Raw genomic sequence first — 13,514 nt, forward strand, 5'->3', positions numbered from 1 at the left:
GAAATTGTCACTGACCACTCCAGATTTTACTGTGCATTGTAAGAACTGAGGCTGGGAATCTCTCCTATGCACACTTCCCGTGGTGGAGATGCTGCTCCCTCTATTCTGGATGCCCCTAGCTTCAGGGATCACTGTCAGTCTTTCTTCAGGGTCCAGGAAAGGAAGTGTGGTGGAGACCAGGTTGGGGGTTACCGAGAGTAGGAACCTTATGACTCCAGGCATCATCTAGTCGTCCACGTTTGCGGTCCCAAAGAGAGCACCTAAGCTCTTTATGCACTCCTATCAGATCTGTCTGAGATGCCACCTACTCCTCGGCACGAGCCTGAAGCGCAGTGAGAAACCTTGGAGAGAAGCGAGATAGCAAAGAAGGGTTTCATGGCTCTGGCACCTAACAGGCACTCGCCCGAGCGACGACTACGCGGTGCCGCGGGTCAGCACCAGGCACCGCCAGGGGGCGCTGCAGGTCGCCTTTGTAACTGATGCAGTGAGGACTCTTAGAGACCAGCTCACAACCCCACTTTTATCCAGCAGATTAAACTGGGAGCATAGAAAAATGCTAGACCAGGAGCTACTTCGTGAGGCGATGAAAAGTGCCTTCTGGGGACAAGCAGGACACGGACCAATCTAGGACTCCAAATAGTGAAAGCTGCCCAAGGCCAGTTCTCCGGGCCTCTTAGCTATGAAGCTCATGTACAACTCCAACATCTAGAATATTAGCCTAATGAAAATTTAGCTGTACTTTGGGAACGTTGGAGTTACTAACTATAGTAGTGCTCAAAGAACCCTTTCACAGGGGTCTCGTAAGACCACCAAAAAACACAGATATTTATATTACAATTCATAACAGTAGCAAAATTATAGTTATGGCCGGGCGGTGGTGGCGCACGCCTTTAATCCCAGCACTCGGGAGGCAGAGGCAGGTGGATCTCTGTGAGTTCGAGGCCAGGCTGGACCGACAGCCTCCAAAACAATACAGAGAAACCCTGTCTCGTAAAAACCAAAAAAAAAAAAAAAATTATAGTTATGAAGAAGCAACGAAAACAATTTCATGGCGGGGTGGGGGAATCACCACAACATGAAGAACTGAGTTACAGGGTTGCAGCATTGGGAAGATTGAGGCCCACTACACTAGAGCATGACCTATTGCCACGCACATTTCTTGGTTGTCCTGATAGGATTGGCAGATTATTCTGTTCTTGGGGGTTGAGGGTATAGTTTCATTGGCTAAACATGCGGGAGATCCTGGGTTCAAGCCTCGGCAATGCACAAATCTAATATAGTGAGGCGTGCCTGTAATCCCAAACTGGAGGTGGAGGCAGGAAGGTCAGGAATTCAAGGCTACATGGAAAGTTTGGGATACTGAGAGTCTATCTCAGTATATATTCTCCTCACATGTACCACAAATGCTCTTATCAGAGGCCTGGGGTTAATAAAGCCGTGCTTTGCCACATTCCAGCTCCTCTCTGCAACTTTCTTTTTCATTTATTTATTATGTATACAGTGCTCTGCCTGCATGTATGCCTGCAGGCCAGAAGAGGGCACCAGATCTCCTTACAGATGGTTGTGAGCCACCATGTGGTTGTTGGGAATTGAACTCAGGACCTCTGGAAGAGCTGGCGGTGCTCTTAACCTCTGAGCCATCTCTCCAGCCCTAAAATTTATTAATTTTTATTTTAATGCATTGGTGCTTTGCCATAGAACTGGAATTATAGACAGTTGTGAGCTGCTATGTAGGTACTGGGAATTGAACCCAGGTCCTCAGAAAGAGCAGTCAGTGCTCTTAACCACTGAGCCATCTCTCCTGCAACTTTTTCTTTTTTTGGTTTTTCTAGACAGGGTTTCTCTGTGCCTTTGGAGGCTGTCCTGGGACTCACTCTGTAGACCAGGTTGGCTTCGATCTCACAGAGACCCGCCTGCCTCTGCCTCCCGAGTGCTGGGATTAAAGGCATGTACCACTACCACCCGGCTTCCTCTCTGCAACTTTAACACATCCATTCCATCCCAGCACTGAAAAATGGCTGCCGTTGGTTCTCAGAGACCATTTCCACTCTTCTCGCCTGCATCCATTTCTATTCTGGGACATAAGAGAGGGCAGGGCCCACGAAATGACTCAGCAGGTATAGGTGCCAAGCATGAAGACCTGAGCTCCGACTTCAAGATCCCAACTTGGCAGGAGAGAACTGATTCTGGCCAGTTACCCTCTGACTGCACACATGAAGCTCCCCTCCACACCATAAGCAAATAAACAAATGTTCTATGTTAAGATGAGGAAGGATGCCCCTCAATGCGGGGGCATTTGTTTGCTTGTTTTATTTAAAACAGGGTCTCAAACCTAACCATGGTGATGCAGGCCTTTAACCCCAGCACTCAGGAAGGCAGAGGCAGGTGGATATCTGCGAGTTCGAGTCCAGCCTGGTCTACAAAGTGAGTTCCAGGACAGCCAGGACTGTTACACAGAGGAAACCCTGTCTTGAAAAACAAAAAACAAAAGCAAACAAAACCAAACAGGGTCTCACAGAGTCCTAGTTGACCTCAAATTCAATACAGAGCAAAGGATGATCTTAAGCTTCAGATCTTTTTTTTTTTTTTTTTTTTTTTTTTTCGAGACAGGTTTTCTCTGTATTGTTTTGGAGGCTGTCCTGGAACTAGCTCTGTAGACCAGGCTGGCCTCGAACTCACAGAGATCCGCCAGCCTCTGCCTCCCGAGTGTTGGGATTAAAGGCGTGCGCCACCAACGCCCGGCAAGCTTCAGATCTTAAACCTCCTAAATACTGGGATCATAGGCACATGCTACCACACCAGGTTTGTGTAGTGCAAGCAGCCCCTGTGGACCTGAAATTCACAGCAAAGGGGATGGGCCACTGTCCCTTGAGAAACTCCTAGAGTAGGGTTAGGCTGGTCCTGTCTGCCCTTGAGGGGATTCTGTTGAGCAAGTTTTTACAGAACCTAATTCACTGGCCCATCTACAGGGCTGGAGACTGACTTGTGAATGAGTCAGAAGCAACATTGTACAATTCAGCTCCAATCCCAAGGATGAGTGGAAACACAGTGTTCAAACTCTAGTCATCAAACAACTGTCATTTCCTTTTCCTTTCCCCGAAAAGTAGTTAATAGAGTCTGGATTTCTCCACATCAGCCACTGGGTGCATTTAATTTGCTGTGCCAAGTATGACTCTTTTTTGTCCAGTGATCAGAACCAAACTGAAGCTGTGTTCGTGCTTGTCCAATAAGCTAAACCCTCAGCCTGTAATAGCTATCAATCATGCTAGCCAGTCACGCTAACTTCGACATCCTGAGTGCTCAACCTTCCAGGCAAGCCTCCTGTTCATGCCAAGGTTTCATCTCTTACTTCCTTGCCCAATCCGATCTTCCAGGAATTCCTTATTTCCTCATCGGGTCAGTACATTTCTGGCCCTCCTTTAATTCTCTGTAGATGTTCCAAATACTTGCTATTCCAAATACTTGCTAATCCACACCACTCTGAATTTTACAGCCATTCATGTCGGCCCCCTACTAGCTATACCTCATCCCCTTTATACCTAGTTCCTGGCATTAATCTCAGCTGAGATCTGTAAGTGTTGCACCCTTCCCCCATGGGAGTCTGTTGACCTGCTTGTGACTAGGAGCTTTTTTTTTTTTTTTTTTTTTTTGGTTTTTCGAGACAGGGTTTCTCTGTGGCTTTGGAGGCTGTCCTGGAACTAGCTCTTGTAGACCAGGCTGGTGTCGAGCTCACAGAGATCCACCTGCCTCTGCCTCCCAAGTGCTGGGATTAAAGGCATGCGCCACCAACGCCCAGCTGACTAGGAGCTTTTAACAAAACACTTCTCATCCACTCCTCCCAGTAAGGCCTGCGTGCAAGTTCCTGTTTTCTGTCCATCCTTATTATCTAAATGCTAATTCCTGTTTTTAGCCCACCATTTGCCAGAGGGCCCTAGGAACCTAGGCTTCTGACCTTGGTGGTTTTTCCACCATACCTGCCTTTGGTATATAAGGCTCCATCCTTGTTAAAATAAACACCATGCTCCTTGTAAGAATGAGCCAGCTGGCCGGGCGGTGGTGGCACACGCCTTTAATCCCAGCACTTGGGAGGCAGAGGCAGGCGGACATCTGTGAGTTCGAGACCAGCTTGGTCTACCAAGCAAGTTCCAGGACATGGTCCAAAAAAACAATACAGAGAAACCCTGTCTCGAAAAACCAAAAAAAAAAAAAAAAAAAAAGAATGAGCCCGCTGCCTTTGTCTTCATTTACATCCTTAGCCCTTCGCCTCAGATCGTTGTGAAGTATTGTAGCATCGTAGCAGCGAACATCACCGCCAGCTCGCTACATGTAAGTAGGGACCTGGATATTTTTTTAGGGAAGACAACTTTTTTTTCTTTTTCTCTTTCTTTCTTTTTTTTTTTTTTTTTTTTCTTTGAGACAGGGTTTCTCTGTGTAGCTTTGTAGACCAGGCTGGCCTCAAACTTCTGTCTCTGCCTCCTGAGTGCAGAGATTAAAGGCATGTGCCACCACTGCCTGGTTTGCCTGTGTTTTGTTTTGCTTTGTTTTGTTTGACACAGTCTCACTATGTGGTCTTGAACTCATGGCCCTGCCTCTGTCTCCAAGTGCTGAGACTATAGGAACATACCACCATGTCTAGCTTTGAATTGGATGGTAAAACTGCTTAACCTATCTATAGACTATTTGGTAACAGTGCTATTTTCCACATACTCAATGGGCTGACATAGTTTTAAAAAAAATGAGCATGATTTCCTGAATTGGGAAAGCTCATAAAGATGAACATGATTTCCATGGAAATGAGACAGTTTATAAAAATGACCATGAGGTCATGGAAACAGGGACAGCTTTACCCTGGACCCTGCCTGGCAGTGATCGCTCATAGACAAAGCGGACATTAAGCTGTAAGAAGCACAGTGGCTTACAAAATGCAGTGAGTGGGGCTGCAGACATGGCCCGGTGGTTAAGAGCACTGACTGCTCTTGCAAGACTACCCAGGTTTGCATCTGAGCACCAACATGGCAGCTCACAATCATCTGTAACTCCAGAAGATCTGATGCCCTCTCCTGACCTCCCCGAACACTAGACATATACTTGGTGCACATACACACATGTAACATGCATGCAAGCAAAGTACTCATACACACAAAAATAAATAAATCCTTTTTTAAAGCAAAAATATACAGTGTCTCAGAGTCACTCCCACTTGTCTCAGGAGTTTTCTTCACTTACCCTTAATATATCTACATTCTTGCCGGATGTGGTGGCTCACGCCTTTAATCCCAGCACTCAGGAGGCAGAGGCAGGCAAATTTCTGTGAGTTCGAGGCCAGCCTGGTCTATAGAGTGACTTCCAACCTAGCAAGAGATACACAGAGAGAGCTACCTCAAGCAAAATAAGCACCACATTTACTCAACTTAAGCAAAAATAGTATTAAAATAGTGAGAGGGCTTTAACATTTTTGTATAAATACCTGTATAAACACTGCTATTTTCATCATCATCAGCTCAGCCTGAGACAGTCACTGAACCTGGTCTCCAAGTCCCAAGGACCCTCCTGTCCCAACTTCCAGGATCACAGGTACATGCCACCATGCCTAGAGTTTTTGGTTTTTATTATTGTTTTGCTGTTTGTTTGTTTTCGTGAACACACTTACTGATCACAATGGATTTCTTTTCTCACTTTATTTATTTTAGTTTTTCTCTTTTTGTTTTTGTTTTTTGAGACAGGGTTTCTCTGTATTGTTTTGGAGGCTGTCCTGAAACTCACTCTGTAGACCAGGCTGGCCTCAAACTCACAGAGATCTGCCTGCCTCTGCCTCCTGAGTGCTGGAATTAAAGGTGTGTGCCACCAACACCCAGCTTTATTTTGGTTCTTCAAATCAGGGCTTCTCTGTGTAGCTTTAGAGCCCATCTTGGAACCTCTTACTCCGTAGTCCAGGCTGGCCTCTGCCTCCTGAGTGCTGGGATTAAATGCATGCACCACCATCACCTGGCAAGAACATTTGTTCTTGTAAATAACCTGTATTCAGTTCTCAGCACCCTAGGGATTCTAGGGGATCCAAACCCCTCTTCTTATTTACAAGGACACCAGATACTGCATATATACATGCAGGCAAAAAACTCATACACAGAAAAATAAATAAACTACATTTTAAAAAGGGGAAGACATTAAGCCAGGCATGGTGGGTGGTACACAATAGCAGTCTTGGCACTTAGGAGGTTGAGTCAGGAGAATCATCAATTAGAGGCAAGACCATGTCTTGAAAACAAGGGGAGATGCAAAATGGCTCATCAGGTGAAGGCACCAATGAGCCTGGTGACCTGAGCTCGATCCCTGGGACCCACATGATGGAAGGAAACAACTCCAGAAAGTCGTACTTTAACTTCCTCACGTGAGTCTCTCTGTCTCTTTGTCTCTGTCTCTGTCTCTCTCTCTCTCTCTCACACACACACACACACACACACACACACACACACACAATCATTTTGGTTTTGGAAACATTTGCAAACAACTTGCATGGTTCTTGCCTACGTTGGGCTTTGAAGGAGCTGCATCTTTGGGCATCCCCGGAGGGCCAGAGCTCAGTGGTAAGCCTCAGGTGGAAAGACTGTTATGGTGAGGAGCAAACCTCCTGCCCCTTGGCTGGCTGCTTAGCCACAGGAAGCTCTAGGATGAGGTTCAAAAAGAGACAGGTTTCAGGACCTTCCTAAGCAAACATGAGACGCTTCCATGTAGGACTGAGTAGGCCCAATAGGTGAGACCAAGTCAGAAAATCCTTTCCCCTTCTTTACTTTCTTTGTTTTGTCTTGACAGAGTCTTACTATGTGTTTCTGGCTACCCTGGAATTATGTAGACCAGGCTGGCCTAGAACTCAGAGGTCCACGTGCCTCTGCCTCCCGAGTGCCGGGTTAAAGGCGTGCGCCACCAACGCCTGGCTGCTTTTTGCTCTTTATTCTTCCTTTCTCTACCCATTTCTGCTGTTATAATGCGAAGCACAGCTCTCACCTGAAAGGGAAAAAGAGATGGTTTATTCTGGGGCCAAGTATGAGTAAGCATGACCAAGGAACACAGATTCCAGATAATGTGTTCCAACATGGTCATAGTGTCATGACACTTTTATATTTATAGAACAAAAGAAAGCCCTAGATTAAAGCATTCTTCAAATACTTTTTGGGAAATATTGCTGGGAAAATAGGTAGGCAGGTTATAACAGGCAGGGCAAACTGTGCCACAGGACTCAGGTGTCACCTGACATGGAGTCTTTGGATTTGAAGTTGAAAGCTAGTGGTCTACTATGGTATACAGCCCAAAGGCCTCGTGTGATAGTCACAAGGGTGTCAGGTCAGACATGGACGTGAGCAGCCATGAGAGGCCAGAGAGAGCCCCATATAATTTGTTTTTGTTTTCAAGACAGGGTTTCTCTGTATTATTTTGGAGGCTGTCCTGGAACTCACTCTGTAGACCAGGCTGGCCTCGAACTCACAGAGATCTGCCTGCCTCTGCCTCCCGAGTGTTGGGAATTAAAGGCGTGCACCATCAGTGCCCGACTGCCTCAGATAATTTGTATCTGCAACATTCAAAGTCTCTACAATCAGTCAGTCAGGCTGATAGAATCTTTAGCAGATGCAACTTTCTTTCTGAGAACCTTATTTGACACTTCTTGTAAAGCCAGCTCAGCTAACTAGGGCAACTTTGCTAAATCTTTAGATAGGGTGTCACCCAGTACATCAATCATTAATAAAAAGCCAATGAAAGGCTGGGCGTGTAACAGCCCTGGCTGTCCTGAAATTTGCTTTGTAGACCAGGCTGGCTTTGAGCTCGCAGAGACCCGCCTGCCTTTGCCTCCCAAGTGCTGGGATTAAAGGCCAGTGCTGACTTTACACACAAGATCGGGTCCTTTGGTCCTCCTTGCCCATTGAGACCATCCTTGCAGAGGAAAGGCAGGGCTGGTCCTCTGATGACTATGGAGGCTGCTTTAACAGCCTGCAGCATTGAGCAGGAGCTGGGACGGCTGGAGGACAGAGGGCTTGGGAGACTAAGCAGGATGCAGACCTGCTGGCCTGTGCACCAAACACCCCCATACCACACACACTGCTGATCCCTCCCAGAAAGTTTGGGGTCCTGGAGTCTTAGGACATGTCCCCACATGAGACCAAGCCTGTGGTGTGTATCTGGTCAAGACAGTCTGGGTTGAGGAGCTGGAAGGTGTATAGATGGTGTGAATTTCTAACAGGAACCCTACACCCCATCCTGACCCCAAGCCATGCCAGCCTTTGAGACTTCCCAGGTCTTGCTGGACCACAAACCACTATGGTCTCCAAATTCCTCCTGTTGGCCAGCCTGAGCGCCACTCAGACAGGGCAGCTGACAGCCTCTCTCCGTGTGGGGTTCTCCTCCCCACACCCGGCCCTCTTTGTGAGAAGTTTTGGCTAGGGAGTGAGCACAGCCAGTGCCCCCCACATAGGGTTCCCCTAGCAGCGTGAAGGTGCTGTCCCATCCAGGGTGCTGAAGCAATCTGGGCTTGCCTGAAAAGACCAGAGAGATGCACCTGCCTTCAGCCACTATTCTCAACTCAAGACTACTCCGGGCTGCTACCACATGGACTGTCAATCCTCAGAGATGATCTGCTCTGCATATTTAAAACTGAACTCATCTTGGGAATTCAAGAAAGGACAGGGAGGGCAATACCCATCTGGAGGGCAGGCAGTTTGGAAGACTAAACAATGCTTGTACTTGACTTGAAAGTCACAGGCAGCTGGGCATTGGTGGCGCATGCCTTTAATCCCAGCACTCGGGAGGCAGAGGCAGGCGGATCTCTGTGAGTTCGAGACCAGCCTGGACTACCAAGCGAGTTCCAGGACAGCCTCCAAAGCCACAGAGAAACCCTGTCTTGAAAAAACCAAAAAAAAAAAAACCAAAAAAAAAAAAAAAAAAAAAAGAAAGTCACAGGCATTTGTACACTGAACCTACCAGTGTTTGGGAAAACAAAATCCAAAGGGAGGTACTCTGACTTTACGTGATCTCAAGTCTTCCTCCTAGCTGCCAAATGGCAGGTACTGTTTTCTATGGGATAGGTGGAGCAAAGCCATGATGCCTTGACTGTCCCATGAACATACCAGGCAGTAAGCCTCCCCCCCCCGTGTGTGTGTGTGTGTGTGTGTGTGTGTGTGTGTGTGTATGTTTGTGTGTTTCTGTCTGTCTCTCTCTCCTCTCCCTCTCCCACCCAGGTCTCCAGAAGGCCCCATCCAGCTTCCATAGACGCCCACTGCTCTTCTCTCCAGGTCAAACAGACAGAAAGATCAGAATTCCTCAGCAAGGGAATCTGTATCTTGGGGTCTGGAATCTTGCCTTTGAATTGGAGATACATACAACCGTGAGCCACTGTGTAAGTGCTGGAAATTGATCCCAGGTCCTCCAGAGTGCTCAGCTCCCAAGTGGCTGAGCCATCTCTCCAGACCCTGGTCCCACTTCTCAAAGGGTTTACTGCCTATCACATCACTACACTGGATATAAACCTCCAACACATAGACCTTTAGGGGACAAACTATGTTCAACCATAATATGGATCTTTAGCCTAAGCCAGGAAGGGAAGGTTAGGTTCCTGTAGTCCATAAAATGTGATTCCAGGCCCTCTGCTGTATGTAGGATTTGGACAAGTGGCAGGATTGTTTCCAGACACCCTAAGGCCCAGGGGTAGGAAGAAAGTGAGAGAGTGGGAAATAGATTCAGCTCTGCTCAGCATTACTTGGGCAGGGGAGGTGATATAGACTCTTGCTATGTAGACCAGGCTGGCCTCGAACTCACAGAGATCCAATTGCTTCTGCCTCCCAAGTCCTGGGATTAAATAGATGTGCCACCGCCGGGCGTTGGTGGCGCACACCTTTAATCCCAGCACTCGGGAGGCAGAGGCAGGTAGATCTCTGTGAGTTCAAGACCAGCCTGGTCTACAGAGCGAGTTCCAGGACAGCCTCCAAAGCCACAGAGAAACCCTGTCTTGAAAACAAACAAACAAACAAACAAAAAATAGATGTGCCACCATGTCCAGCAGTGTTGGCACATGCCTTTAATTCCAGCACTCAGGAGGCAGAGGCAGGCAGATCTCTCTGAGTTCAAGGCCAGCCTGGTTGACAGAGCTAGTTCCAAGACAGTTAGTGCTATTACACAGAGAAACCCAGTCTGGAAAAGCCAAAAAATAAATAAATAATAAAATAAAAAAGTGTGTGCCACCACTGGTGGCTGCTAGGCCCTCTGTAGATGGAGGACAGAACACAAGGGAGTTAAGTTTATACCCTGATGTTTACAGCTCAGGTAAAGATCTAACACGCACCCCAAAAGCACAAACCCAGCTTGGTTTAAAGTCAGAGGTACTGGATAGAGGATGACAGAAAAGTCTGGACTTCTTGTCACAGTTGAGAGAGGGGAGGGAGAAGCCTAAGGAGGAAGAAAGGGAGAGGGAAGACTTACAAGACCTATGGGTAATGCTATCCTGAGCTCCTGTGCTACACCTAGCACAGAGATTAAGTGCATTCACTTTCCTCAATCTCAGTATCACCATCTGGAAAATGGGGTGAAGACAGGACATTCATGGCCATGGTTAACTCAGATTCATTGGCCTAAGGCCACCAGGGGTCAGGAGTCAGAACCATTGGCTCTTTGTGATGGAGATCACCCGCAGAAGATCTAGAACTGTTTCTGTACCACTAGGGGGGAAGGGTAAGTGCAGATAAAATTTGAATGAGGTTTTTTTTTTTTTTTTTTTTTTAAAGTTTCTCTGTTCTGGAACTCGGTCTATAGACCAGGCTGGCCTCAAACTCAGAGATCTGATTTGCCCCTGCCTCTTGAGTGCTGGAACTAAAGGCATGAGCCACCACCACCCAGCTAAGGCTTTTTTTTTTTTTTTAAAATAGACAAAAGAAAACAGGGCTGCGCCCAAAAGGCTGGTATGAACTACAACAGTACTCAAATACAATTATCAAACACAGTATCAGTATTGTATTTGAAAAACCCTATAGGCAGCTGCCCACCTAGCAGAGATTTGAGGCTACCTCTCTGAGTCAAAATAGCTTGGACTCTCGGGCACTTGGGGAGGGTACTGCATTCTTCCTTCCTAAGTTCAAATAGTGGAGCCTCAGATACTCTAAGAATCTGTAAGGAACAGCACAGTAGATATGGCACTTGCTAGCTTCGTTCTGCCCAAGAGAAACACAGATTCCTGTTGCTTGGGGAGCAGCTTCATCTCCGTCATCCAAGCCAGAGCAGACAATGTTCTTTGAAGTCTAAGCTGAGGTTTGGATCCTTGCCCTCCAGACTCAAGGGGATGAGGCTGTCTGAAAGGCTTGGTCCAGGGCCAGGCTGAGTGTGCAGCACCCAGGTGACTGCGCTCCACTGTCTCTCTCTGAGTTATAGGCTAGCAAGCTGAGTTCCAGACAGAACAAGCATAGACAGAAGTTTCTGCTCCACCTGGTCCCACAGCCGTTTAGTCCCAAATAAACACACAGAGGCTTATATTAATTATAAACTGTTTGGCCTATGGCTCAGGCTTCTTATTGGCTAGCTCTCTCTCTTAACTATTAACACATTTCTATTAATCTAATTATTTCCATATTGTCTTGGCTTACCAGTGATGACCAGTTCTCTTGCTCCCTAGGCAGCTACAGAGTGTCTCCCTCTTCCCCTGTTTTCTGGTCTGAAAGCCCTTCCTATACCTCTTGCCTGGCTACATCCTTCCTGTCCGTTGGCCGAAACAGCTTTATTCATCAACCAATAAGAGAAACATATAGTCACAGCATACAGAAGGACATCCCCCATCAGGCAGGTGTCCACTTAAGTAGCTGTTGGGGGGGAAGGGGTGGGCTGGGACTCCAAACCTGATCTACTCCACTTCGGTGCTCCCTTAAGGCCATTCCTAAGCCTCCAACCAACTTTGTCTCTAGAACCTACCCTGATGTTCTCTGATCACAAAAACACGTGGTGGTCTTCAGATACCCTCAGTACCTGCTGAAAGAAGGGTTAGTCAGTCCTGAGTCTCACAATCAGGAGGAGAGTCAGGCAACTTTCCCAGCTTGCCAGGGCCTGAAATGGCTGCAGCTCATCCCCCTTTCCTCTCACACCCAGCTTACTGTCCTTCTTAGACGGAGTGGATAGTTACGGGAAGCCTTGGGGATCAAGAGTAAGGACAAGAGTTGGTGGGCGTGATTATGATGGCAGAATGGACAAGGAAGGCTACCATTAAATATTTTGCAGTCGCAACATGTTTAGGGCAAAAAGGCCTTGTGCACACAGATGAACCCTGAGAAGCCAGGAAAGTTAAACAAACACACGGCTTGCGTCGTCAATGGAATCAGGTGCTCAGCTGTTCTTCCTGGAATGCTAGGAATGATGCCAAAGTTTTACAACCTGGTGATCCTATGCAGCTCGATGAGGCAGACTCTGCAGAATTTCCCAGAATGTACGTTTTTACTTATCTAAGACCTTTCCCCTTAAATCGTGAGCATTGTTTTTAGACCATTAGCCCCTTTCTTATGATTGATGTCACTTATGCATTCCAACAGCCTAAAGTGACTTCTATGTTATCTTAGGGCCAGGCTCTAGAAGTCTTGGTCCAGCACCTGTTACAACAAAATCTGGCTGAGTTTCATTATTGTCTCTTCATGGAATAACCCCAGCAACAAATGTATAAAAATCCTTGAAATGAGAGGGCGAGTCCTCTTCAGGTCATTCCTCCTCCCCGTCCAATGTCCTACTGAAGGAAGCAGTAGGAGGCTGGGATAACAGCTTCTTGGGACCCTCCCAGAGTGTTTACTCGAATTCCTGTGGGCTCCAAGGGTCTGGCTCAGCTTCCCAGGGTCATCAGAGAAGGAACAAAAACAGAGACCAGACCCTGACATGCAGAGTGAACATAATCCTCACAGCCAGATCTCAGCCAGACCACTTTTGTCCTCCTATTGAACATCAACAATCTCAGAAAAGGCCCAGGTCATGAGATAAGATGACAAAATAAAGCCAAAGTCACTGGGGCCACCCATAAGATGCCAATAGACCCTCTCTGGTTAAGAAGAATGACTGTCTCCGGGTAGTGATAGTCTGTGAACTCACTCTGTGAGTTTGAGACCAGCCTGGTCTACAGAGTGAGTTCTAGGACAGGCTCCAACGCTACAGAGAACTCCTATCTTGAAAAACATACAAACAAAAAAGATAAATGATTGTCTTTAACAACTATATTGAGGGGTTGGAGAGATGGCTCAGTGGTTAGGAGTGCTGACCACTCTCGCCATTCTTCCAAAGGATTCTGGTTCAATTCCCAGCACCCACAGGGCAATTCACAACTCCAGTTCCAGGGGATGTGACATCCTTACACAGACATGCAGGCAAAACCTGCATGTCTACAGAGCAAGTTCCAGGACAGCCAAGGCTACACAGAAAAACCGTGCCTGGAAAAACCGAAAAACAAAATAAGTAAAAATGCACTGCTGGGGAGGCTGGTGACTTGGCTCGGCAGGTAGAGGCACTTGCCATGA

This window comes from Mesocricetus auratus, unplaced genomic scaffold (genome assembly GCF_017639785.1).
Source record: "Mesocricetus auratus isolate SY011 unplaced genomic scaffold, BCM_Maur_2.0 Super-Scaffold_100007, whole genome shotgun sequence".
NCBI lineage: Eukaryota > Metazoa > Chordata > Mammalia > Rodentia > Cricetidae > Mesocricetus > Mesocricetus auratus.